The 13,285-nt window shown below is 35.6% G+C and overlaps 1 pseudogene; it reads right to left on the reverse strand.

Moving 5' to 3' along the window:
• Positions 1-824: 824 nt before the first annotated feature.
• On the reverse strand, positions 825-12,991 carry LOC109074060 (annotated as a pseudogene).
• Positions 12,992-13,285: the final 294 nt, after the last annotated feature.

A 13,285-nucleotide genomic window follows, 5' to 3' on the forward strand; every position in this document is an offset into this window, starting at 1 on the left:
GAAGTGTATAAACGAATACACACTGGCTGAATGGAGCCCAAGGAACCAAGGTCTAATCATCTCAAGAAAGGGAACGAGGCGGAGCGCGTAACCCTTACCATACAGGATTTTAGAAAGTGTGCAAAGTCTTGCATGCACACTTACCACTTACATGGATTTTAGAAAGTGCGCAAAGTGTTCACGTGCACACTGACCACTATGTGGTTTTCAGAAAGTACACAGAGCTTAGCGTGTGTACTTATAGGTTCCTAAGCATCGCAGAGGCTCTGAACCGCACGGGAGAGGCAAGCTCAAATTTACAAACCTCTGGCGAGGGGAGCATCACCTGAGGCAGCATATACAAGGCGTCTGGGTAACACTTTATAATAACGTTCTGTTATAAGTCATTTATAAATGATTGAATTGAGATAATTATACAAAACAATTTTGACAGAAATACTTCAGTGGTTTATAAGTGATAAATAATGTTTCAACTAATAACTTATAAACCATCTACTAATGATCAGTTTGATTTATTTCATGATTTGAACTTTTTTTTTTAAGATAACTTACAACACATTTGTAAATTGTTAGCATACCACTCATTAATCATTTATGAACATATAATCATGTTTTGTAAATGATTCGTTCATCATTAACTAATAACTTATAAGTTACTTATAAATGAATTAATAAAACATTACTAAAATGTTAACTTATTACTTATTAATCATTTATGAATGTATAGTCATGTTTTGTAAATGATTAGTTCATCATTACCTAATAATTTATAAATGACTTATAACAGAACGTTATTATAAAGTGTTACCTACTTCAGACACGGGTCACGACGAGGTGTTCCGTATAGCGCCCCATAGAGGACGCAGTTCGAAGTTCCCTTGAAAGGAAACCATTTGAGCATCAACTTTTGTTTCAGTTTACCTTTGTTTTCTTTCTGTTTCTCTGTAGGTTTGAATTCAATCTCAGCATAGGTGACATCTGTAGGTCCACTTACAATGTCTACAATCAATAACAGAGAAAATAATAATAAGAAATGTGTTTTTCTCTGCAAATATCAGTGAAATGTAAGACAAAGATGGTTTTGGTTATTTAGAAAACAACTACTTTATTAAATAATCAACCTGGCATAATTATCTATCATTAGTTACCTGTGCTTATGTCTTCATTAATTGTTGCATCAACAGAGTCATAAAAATGAGCAGTTCATGTAATAAATTAAAATAATTTAAATTATTAAAACCATTTAAGCCCACAGAAAAATACTGTTTTCATGTTGACACTGACTTAAAGCTAAACTCTGCTAAATATGTAATGAGCTATTAACATTCTACATTACATATGAAGTATTTTAATAATTAAATAAAACTGAATTACATCTAATTGAAATATAAATGTCAGTCACACAAATATCATGTTACACTTCAGAAGAGGGGAAATGATTTGTCTTTTTAGTTGAAAGATACAGTATTTCTAAGTATCTTCAGTCTCAGCTTGTAAAGATTTCTGGGTAAAGACTGACCAGACATGAGTGTTTTATTTCCGGCTTCACTCCGCTTCAGTCTGGTTCTGCTCTGATGTCTGACTGCTGTTCTGCTGTTGACTGACACGAGAGAGAGACTCAGATCTTCCACCTACACAAACATAACATGTTCATGAAAATGAAGAGTTTATTTGCTAAAAAAGATAACTCAGTTTTTTTTTTCTAAAACCATGTTTTTTACTGTTATCATGTTTTTATTGTTTTAGTTAGCTGTATTGTTTTATTATTTTTTAACCTCATCAAAATAACCCAACTGCAGTTTGATGGAGATTAACTGGAATGCACAATGAATTTTTTTTTTTTTTTTTGAAAATTATTTGTTTTTAGTTATCTGTTTTTGCAAATGAACTCTTTAAATATTTTGAGGAAATAAGGGGGTCAAAATGACTCTAATCTCCTTTATGCATACATAAATAGATAATTTAGGAACAGAGTTTGCAAAAAATATCATTGAATTTTAATATGACAGAAGACAAACCTTTGTTGCTTCTGTAGCACCACAGAAAGACCAAGAAGACGATGAAAAATATGAGTCCCGCAGTCACTCCAGCTATCACTGGACTGAGATCATCAGATCCTGATCTTCTGGAGGAAGCTGAGATTAACACATTTTACAGTCATATTAGTTATGTTTATTACACAGAAGCATTTTGAAAATGTGTTTCTAGTCTCACCTGTGACTGAGATCCAGCTCTTGGGTGACTCTCCTCTCTCTGGGTGTTTGCAGGAGTAGAAACCCTCGTCTGACTTTAAGACAGTAGAGATGATCATCTCTGTAGTTTGACTCTGGATGAGTGACCCATCTTTATAGAAATCAGCTCTGAGCTTTGGTGGGGATTCATATTGATCTAAACAGCGTAGAATCAGAGTTTCTCCTTCAGTCAAAGGATGAACAGGACTCTCCAGAATCACACCAGCTACAGAAACACAGCAAACATCAACTGATGAATAATAAGAATATAGTCAGACTGTAACAACAACAACAACAATAATAATAATAATAATAATAATAATAATAATAACAATAATAATAATAATAATGTGTTTTATTTTAATGTGCCTTTCAGAACACTCAAGAACAAATAAATGTCAATCATAAAATACAAGACAGCAATACAATCAATTATCATTTAGGAATAAGATTGTGTGGATGATTGAATTGAGATCACAATCCAGCTACAGTACTTATATCCAAAACATAAAATCAGGGCTTTATGAAATGAATAAATACAGAAACACAGACTCACAGTGTACAGTGATATTTACAGGCTGATGTTTCTCTCCAGATTCAGACTCACACCAGTACACTCCAGTGTCATATGTGATGGTGTCTCTGATTGTACATGTAGATCCTGTTTGTGATCCAGACACTGATGATGAACAATCTTCCAGCCGCCATCTGCCTGTGTATCTTCTCACTGTCCATCCAGTAGAGTTACTCTGGTCCTCACAGCTCAGAGAGACAGAGACAGATGTGAAGTGTTGAGTTCTGCTGGGACTGACGATCAGAGAGACTGGAGGAGAAACACCTGAGAAGACAATCACAGCTACAATTCACAAATCAAGTCAAGACAGTTTTATTGATATAACACTTTACACAACTTAAATTGTTTCAAAGCAGCTGTTCAGAAAAAAATGTTAAAGTTATAATTTATATTTAAAACTTTCTTAAGTAAAATTACACCTTAATATATTTGTCATTATGCCATCAGCAGCAAACCAAAGACAACTGTGATAACCAACAAAAACCTCCATAAGCTGTTACTATTGGAGAAAAAACCCTGAGAGAAACCAGACTCAACTCGAGGATCAGTTCTTCTTTGTCTGTACAGTGTGAACCTAGTAGTGTTCATAGTTAACTGAGTTTGTTGTATATTAATTTACTAAGATATTATTAGTAGACAGATATTAATCAAACTGTAAAATTATTGATAAAGTGTTTATATGGTTCATTCTATAAAATGTGTTGATGTGTACACTGAGTGTCTTGTGTTGTTGGTAAAGTGCCTCCTAGAATCAATGTGTGGTCAATGACACAAATATTTAAAATAAATGTAATTATGAAAACACTTTTATAAATAGGTCAGATAACACATTTTATTACACCTGTTTGATTCGTTTCCACCAAGTTCACTTATGTAAGTAACACTTTTGTGCCACAGTAGTTTTATTTTAGTATTTCATGACATTAAACATTATACATGTTTGCTGTTAACCAGGAATCAAGGTTTTTCTGGTTAGTTTGGTTTATTTAGACCCTGCTAGTAGATGCTGTAACTACACCTGACAGCAGAAGCATCTTTTTCCATTCACATCATTCAAAAGTAGCTTTATATATTATGACAGGACAATATTTCAAGACACTTCAAGCTCTAAAAAATCAAGGAAAATGTCCAGAGTGTCACTCATTCTGTGATTCAGTTTGAACTCACCAGTGACACATAATAACTGTGTGTTGCTGTACTGTGTGTAATAGACTGGTTTTCCTCTCTCTGCTCTGCACACATAAACTCCTGTGTGTTTTAGAGCAGCAGAAGTGACAGTGTAGTTTCCTCCAGCTCCTCTGCTGCTGTCTGAGAGCAGATCAACGATATCTGTAGTCTGTATAAAGTGAAAAAGTGCAGTTACCTCAAGAAATGAGCAGACATTTTTACATGAGTCTTATAAATGAACTTTGTTGGTATAATCAGAGTATTCAGATTGAGTAAATATTTTTAATCTCTATTATTTTTTTATGAAACCAGTGTATTCAGATGTTACTACATGAAGCACACTATATCTTACCTGATGAGAGAGTTAGAGTGAACAAGCTGAATGTCCAGCCTGTAGAGGAGCCTTTAACCTCACAGATCAGAGTCACTGGATCTCCTTCAGTCAACCACGTCTGTGGAGAAACATTTAGAACTGCTATGGGAACTGAAGGTGAGAAAACACTCATTAATAACATGTTAAACGTGTGTGTGTATGTGAAGAGATGATCAAACTCACCTGATACTGTCAGTGTAACTTCATCACTGCGGTGTGATGTTCGTGATTCTCCTCTCTCTGATCCTTTACAGGAGTATTTACCTGCGTCAGACTTATTAACAGAATTGAAAGTGTGTTCCTGTAGTTCACTGAAAACACTGGGTGAACCATCTTTATACCAGCTGTACTGCCAGCTGTTGACTCCTTCAGCATTTATGTCACATCTGAGAGTGACTCTCTCTCCTCTGAACACATGTTGAGCAGGTTTGATGGTCACTGAGGGTTTTGGTGTTTCTGTACAATGACAACAATTCACAATAAAAATAATGTGCTGTCTTTACTGTATGAACACAGTTACTTGACTGTAAAACACACATGCTGAATCAGATGAGACTGAAGTGTTGCTCTCTATAGCTGTTATAAAAGTTCTGTCAATATTCAATCATTGAGAATTTGGAAACGTATAAAAATATATCTGCTGTTTTTGATAAACTGATGTTTCTTGTAACACCTCAGAATTGTCACATGAATAATTCAACTTATTAAAAGGGTGCATTTATAGTCAACATAATGTGAGTAATTTCAGTTGGTTTATAACAGTTACTGTACAATCAATCTTAAGTGATGAAAATATATGAATCAAATTGACTCACTTTCAGTTTGTCCAGAGTAGATGTTTGAAATCAGCACTAGAACACAAAGAGAAAAACTCATTATAATGTGAACATTCAGCTGATAATAATAAAGATGAACAAATATTCAGATATTGTGTGGGGACTGTATATGTGTCTAGATAAACATGAAAACATCTGACTGGTATTTTATAGATTTGATCACAGCAGAGAACTGTTTCAGGAACTTCAAGACAACAGTCTGATCACGAGCAGAAGAATAAAGACAAACTCTTACTAACTGTGTACTAGTGAATATTACAACAACAGTGACAATAACTGCAAAACAAACCAACAGAACTGATTCAACAGCATTACACGTCACAAAACTGAATGAGTGAACAAACACTGATCTACAACACAACAGAGTGCATTTCTCTTTCACAAACAGCACTAACTGCACACTTCCTCTCTCAAACTCATCCTTCACTCATATATCACGGACTAGAGCTGGATCTGAAACTGAGAGCAGCTAGAAAAGACAAATCTAGGAACACTAAAACACTTGATCATTTACATAATATAATGGCAATTCAACTGAAAAACATTTAGAGGAAATAATACTCACAGAGCACAAGAGGAAGTTGACTGAGCTCCATAGTGACTGAATGATGACAGACAGTTAAAGACACAGACTGTGTTAAAGACTCAAGACTTCCTGAAACCTGCGGTCAGATCTTTAGAAACCGTTTAACCCAAGCTAAAGAATAATAATGCGCATTTGATCAGATACAACTGCAGTCAAAATTATGAGATGCATTATTCGAATGCTTGGCGAAAGAGATGTGTTTTTTTAATCTAGATTTAAACAGAGAGAGTGTGTCTGAACCCCGAACATTATCAGGAAGGCTATTCCAGAGTTTGGGAGCCAAATGTGAAAAAGCTCTACCTCCTTTAGTGGACTTTGCTATCCTAGGAACTACCAAAAGTCCAGCGTTTTGTGACCTTAGGGAGCGTGATGGATTGTAGCCTGGTATAATGCTAGTTAGGTACGCAGGAAAAATATAAGTATTTTTAGAAAGAAATAGCCAACATCAGACATGCATCAATATTTAACTGAGAGAATGGCATGAAAGAGGAAGCTTGCATTACTAAGAATTTCTAGTTGATGGTGCCGTGATACCAAATAAAGCACTTGCAGTGTGAAGAGAAGATCATATCAGTGGTCTTCAGATCTTGTTTTGTTATCGCTTCTTGCAGAATGAGAAATGTTAGTAAAACTAAACACATACACATTTTAATTACTTGAGAAGTTTTGTAAATCTCTATTCTTATCAGTTTTCTCAGTTCCTGAAACACTAAAATTCACTGTCATCAACATAACATTTCTAAAATATTTCTCAAACTATTAACACTATTGTTGTTTCACAACTCTATTCAGCATTTGACACCATGTTCCTGTTCTGTAGCGTTCACAAACCATCACTGTCACCAAAACCAGCAGTTCTCACCATGTGAACACTAGTATGCAGCGTGAATAAAACAAAACAAAAAGTTACATACTAAATATAAAAAAAAAATGTAAATTACAGTAGCATTTTGTTCCAAAATGCAAAATACTTAATAATTGACATGTAACACCTGAGTGACTGTAGTAAGAGATCATTCTTCATTTGTTTTTACTGTGACACTGAAACAATGTTTGAGAAAGCATCAGCACCAGAATATTTTAAAAGACACTGTTTCTTTATTTAAAAAAATGAAACATGAACAGTTATAAGAAATAACTTAAATAACAAAATAAGAAAAACCTACAAAGCATCTGCTACAAAGCAGTGATACAATTCAGAAGACTTACATTAAGAAATGAGGAATATACATGTTTATAAATTACAATGTGGATTGTGGTTATAATTTGTGAAGCAAACAAGAGGCTAAATAGCATTGGTATACTGAGACTTATATTAGGACTGAACTGCTTTATGATAACGGTGTGTGATAGGCTATGTGCTATGCTAATGATACACAGCTCTACTTTTAACATCAAGCAGTTGATCACACAACAGCTACACAAATCTCTGACTGCCTGATGGACATTTCAGCATTAAAACTCAGTCTAGTGAAGACAGAGCTTCTCATCTTTCCTGCCACTCCAACAATGCAGCACAACTTCACCATCCAGCAAAAATCATCAATAATCATCAGATCAGACAGAAATCTTAGCTTAATCATTGATGACCAGCTGACCTTCAGAGACCACATTCAAAGCATTTACTACATGAATAAATGTAAATGTACCATCTTTTTTAACAACGTGAGCTGACACTGTCGAGTATGTCACTCAGTTTGGAAAAATTTAACAGAAACATGCCTTGAAAGTCCGGACATTCAATGACTAATGAAGCATGAAGGGGCAATTGTCACCTTTAAATTAAAAGTTAATTTCTGTCACTACTGTGAACCAACTATCACACAAAATATGAAGAATATTAGTCAGCTGGCCATTGCAGGTCTAAACCAGCCAAGATACCGGAACAAAAATACACTCAGCAAAATATTGTCTAATTGTTGTTATCAACGAAATCCCAGAAAATAGAGATGAACAAACAGTTTATTTCATCAGTGTGTATCAGGCCTCAGAGAGGCAATTCATTAAAAAAAAACAAAAAAACAAAAAAAACAAATTGCTATTATACTGATAAACATCCATGTCTATTTTTAAATTCAATCTAAAATCAAAAAGTACCTCATTGAATTTATTGGCTATTCCAAAGATAAATAAAGCAATGTGCATTCACTGGCCACTTTGTTAGGCACACCTTGCTAGTACTGGGTTTGACCCCCTTTTGCCTTCAGAACTGCCTTAATTCTTCGTGGCATAGATTCAACAAGGCTTCGGAAACATTCCTCAGTGATTTGGTCCATATTGACATGATGGCATCACGCAGTTGCTGCAGATTTGTTGCCTGCACATCCATGATGCGAATCTCCTGTTCCACCACATCCCAAGCTGCTCTATTTGATTGAGCTCTATTTGATTGAGATCTAGTGACTGTGGAGGCCATTTGAGTAAAGTGAACTCATTGTCATGTTCAAGAAAACAGTCTGAGATGATTTGAGCTTTGTGACATGGTGCATTATCCTGCTGGAAGTAGTCATCAGAAGATGGGTACACTGTAGTCATAATGGGATGGACATGGTCAGCAATAATACTCAGGTAGGCTGTGGCGTTTAAACGATGCTCAGTTGGTACTAAGGGGCCCAAAGTGTGCCAAGAAAATATCTCCCAAACCATTACACCACCAGCCTGAACCGTTGAGAGAAGGCAGGATGGATCCATGCTTTCATGTTCTTTATGCCAAATTCTGACCCCACCATCTGAATGTCGCAGCTGAAATTGAGACTCATCAGACCAGGCAACGTATTTCCAATCTTCTTTTGTCAATTTTAGTGAACTTGTGCGAATTGTAGCCTCTGTTTCCTGTTCTTAGCTGACAGGAGTGGCACCCAGTGTGGTCCTCTGCTGCTTCAGCTCATCTGCTTTAGGGTTCGATGTGTTGTGCATTCAGAGATGGTATTCTACATACCTTAGTTGTATCGAGTGGTTATTTGAGTTACTGTTGCCTTTCTATCATCTCTAACCAGTCTGCCGTTCTCCTCTGACCTCTGACATCAACAAGGCATTTTCCTCCATACAACTGCTGCTCACTGGATATTTTCTATTTTTCGGACCATTCTCTGTAAACCCTAGAGATGGTTGGGTAGCACTTTATTTTACAGTACTGTTCCTCATGTATATACTATGTACTTATTATAGTAATTACAATAACTGCGTAATAACTAGGTACTAACCCTGAACCTACCCCTAAACCTAACCCTACCCCATGTAGTTACCTTGTATTACCAGAACTTTCTTAGATAAATACACTATAAGTACACTATAAGTACATGTAAGTACACGTACTGTAAAATAAAGTGCAACCGATGGTTGTGTGTGGAAATCCCAGTAGATCAACAGTTTTTGAAATACTCAGACCAGCCGTCTGGCACCAACAACAATTCCACGTTCAAAGTCACTTAAATCCCCTTTCTTCCCAATTCTGATGCTTGGTTTGAACTTCAGCAAGTCGTGCTCACCACATCTAGATGCCTAAATGCATCGAGTTGCTGCCATGTTATTGGCTTATTAGCAATTTATGTTACCAAGCAATTAGACAGGTGTACCTAATAAAGTGGCCAGTAAGTGTATATATCAGGATTTTTTTTTTTTTACATTCCAAATAATTCCTGATTGATAAAATCAAGTTCTTCTCTACACATTTTCTCATTGAATATTCTGTTTCACTCAGAAGTCAAAAGAGTTGTGATGCTGGTTCATGTTGACTTTAACAACTGTGAGATGCCAAAAGGAGTTACTCCCAAAACATGACTTTTACAGTAAGTCATGTTCAGTCTGAACTGAGATACTGAGAGATTCCAGGATGAAGCTGAAGTTTTCTCACCATCACAAAAGATTAAGATCAGACTGCAGAAAAAGAAGAAGAAAATGTAAACTTTTTCCGTTAAAAAACTCCATCTATGAAACATTTCAGTCAGGATTCAGAACTTTTCATAGTACTGAGTCAGTTTTATTAAAGGTGTTAAATGATCTCTATATGGTAACTGACCAGGCTGATAGTATTGTATTGGTTCTGTAAGATCTTACTGCTGCATTTGACATGATAGACCATCATATTCTTATTGCTCGACTCGAGTCCTATGTGGGCTTGACGGGAACTATTTTAAGTTGGTTTAGTTCCTATTTAAAGGACCGGAGGCTCTCAGTTCAACTAGGCACCCACATGTCACCAGCTGCTAACCTCCCATGGGGGTCCCACAGGGATCAATACTTGCACCAACACTTTTTTCTCTGTACTCACTTTTTTTCCATTTCAGGAAGCATGGAGTCTTGTTTCACTTCTATGCTGATGATAGCCAGATTTATGTGCCACTTAATCGCTCTTATAGTAACACCTTTGACACTTTGTTGACTTGTATGAAGGACATCAAAATCTGGATGGCATCAAATTTTCTTAACCTTAATGAAAATAAAACTTAAATTATTATTTTTGGTCCCCCTAGTGGCATTCCCTTAAAATATCTCAGTAATCACTTTGGTACATCCCAAGCCAAAACCCTTGTTAAAAACCTGGGTGTTTTGCTTGACAGCAAGCTGAAACTTGATAGTCAGGGTAAATTCGGTCGTTAAATCTTGTTTCTCTTATCTCCATATTCTCTCTAAAATCAAGCCTTTCCTCACTTTTCAAGACTTTGAGAAAGTAATTCATGTTTTTATATCATCACGTTTAGATTACTGTAACTCCTTGTATTGTGGAATGAATACCACTACCTTGGCCCATCTCCAGTTGGTCCAAAATGAATCAGCAGGACTCTTAATGGGCCTACGTAAATTTACTCATATCACTCCTGTCTTAGCTTCTCTGCATTGGCTGCCTGTGCATTTTAGAGTGGAGTTTAAAATCCTTGTTTTTGTGTTTAAGTCTTTAAACCTCCCTCATATTAATCTGAACTGCTTTCCTTACATAACCCCTCTCAAGCTCTGAGATCTAGTAATCTTAGATTGCTATCTTTTCCTAGAGTTAAATCAAAGAAAAGGGGGGGGGGGGCATTCTCTGTTGTAGGCCCCTAAACTTTGGAATAGCCTACCAGTTCATGTTAGATCTGCTGCTACTTTACAAGTTTTTAAATCTTTACCCAAAACACATTGCTTCTCCATTGCTTTCAATGTCCCTTGATGTTCCATCTCTGTACTCCATATTATTTCTTATATTTTGTTATATATTTTAAATGTGGATATACTGTAATTTTGTTTTTTAGCTTTTATTTATTTGATATTCTGACGTTCTATTGAATATTTATTTTGATGAAAACTCTAGGAGTAGTGTTCAGAAATTTAGTCTAAGAAGAATAAGAAGTTTGTTGTATATTAATTTACTAAGATATTATTAGTAGACAGATATTAATCAAACTGTAAAATGATTGATAAAGTGTTTATATGGTTCATTCTATAAAATGTGTTGATGTGTACACTGAGTGTCTTGTGTTGTTGGTAAAGTGCCTCCTAGAATCAATGTATGGTCAATGACACAAATATTTAAAATAAATGTAATTATGAAAACACTTTTATAAATAGGTCAGATAACACATTTTATTACACCTGTTTGATTCGTAAGTAACACTTTTGTACCACAGTAGTTTTATTTTAGTATTTCATGACATTAAACGTTATACATGTTTGCTGTTAACCAGGAATCAAGGTTTTTCTGGTTAGTTTGGTTTATTTAGACCCTGCTAGTAGATGCAGTTACTACACCTGACAGCAGAAGCATCTTTCTCCATTCACATCATTCAAAAGTAGCTTTATATATTATGACAGGACAACATTTCAAGACACTTCAAGCTCTAAAAAAAATCAAGGAAAATGTCCAGAGTGTCACTCATTCTGTGGTTCAGTTTGAACTCACCAGTGACCCATAATAATTGTTTGTTGCTGTACTGTGTGTAATCGACTGGTTCTTCTCTCTCTGCTCTACACACATAAACTCCTGTGTGTTTTAGAGCAGCAGAAGTGACAGTGTAGTTTCCTCCAGCTCCTCTGCTGCTGTCTGAGAGCAGATCATAACGATATCTGTAGTCTGTATAAAGTGAAAAAGTGCAGTTACCTCAAGAAATGAGCAGACATTTTTACATGAGAGTCTTATAAATTATCTTTGTTGGTATAATCAGAGTATTCAGATTGAGTAAATATTTTTAATCTCTATTATTTTTTTATGAAACCAGTTTATTCAGATGTTACTACATGGAGCACATTATATCTTACCTGATGAGAGAGTTAGAGTGAACCAGCTGAATGTCCAGCCTGTAGAGGAGCCTTTAACCTCACAGATCAGAGTCACTGGATCTCCTTCAGTCAACCACGTCTGTGGAGAAACACTTAAAACTGCTCTGGGAACTGAAGGTGAGAAAATAATCATTAATAACATGTTAAACTTGTGTGTGTATGTGAAGAGATGATCAAACTCACCTGATACTGTCAGTGTAACTTCATCACTGCGGTGAGATGTTCGTGATCCTCCTCTCTCTGCTCCATCACAGGAGTATTTACCTGCGTCAGACTCAGTAACAGAACTGAATGTGTATTCCTGTTTATCACTGAAAGCATTGACTGAACCGTCTTTATACCAGCTGTACTGCCAGCTAGTGACTCCTTCAGCATTTATGTCACATCTGAGAGTGACTCTCTCTCCTCTGAACACATGTTGAGCAGGTTTGATGGTCACTGAGGGTTTTGGTGTTTCTGTACAATGACAACAATTCACAATAAAAATAATGCTCTGTCTTTACTGTATGAACACAGTTACTTGACTGTAAAACACACATGCTGAATCAGATGAGACTGAAGTGTTGCTCTCTATAGCTGTTATAAAAGTCATATATAAAAGCTCTGTCAATATTCAATCATTGAGAATTTGGAAACGTATAAAAATATATCTGCTGTTTTTGATAAACTGATGTTTCTTGTAACACCTCAGAATTGTCACATGAATAATTCAACTTATTAAAAGGGTGCATTTATAGTCAACATAATGTGAGTAATTTCAGTTGGTTTATAACAGTTACTGTACAATCAATCTTAAGTGATGAAAATATATGAATCAAATTGACTCACTTTCAGTTTGTCCAGAGTAGATGTTTGAAATCAGCACTAGAACACAAAGAGAAAAACTCATTACAATGTTAACATTCAGCTGATAATTATAAAGATGAACAAATATGAAGATATTGTGTGGGGACTGTATATGTGTCTAGATAAACATGAAAACATCTGACTGGTATTTTACAGATTTGATCACAGCAGAGAACTGTTTCATGAACTTCAAGACAACAGTCTGATCACGAGCAGAAGAATAAAGACAAACTCTTACTAACTGTGTACTAGTGAATATTACAACAACAGTGACAATAACTGAAAAACAAACCAACAGAACTGATTCAACAGCATTACACATCACAAAACCTGAATGAGTGAACAAACACTGATCTACAACACAACAGAGTGCATTTCTCTTTTCACAAACAGCACTAACTGCACACTTCCTCTCTCAAA

This window comes from Cyprinus carpio, unplaced genomic scaffold, assembly GCF_018340385.1.
Source record: "Cyprinus carpio isolate SPL01 unplaced genomic scaffold, ASM1834038v1 S000006557, whole genome shotgun sequence".
NCBI lineage: Eukaryota > Metazoa > Chordata > Actinopteri > Cypriniformes > Cyprinidae > Cyprinus > Cyprinus carpio.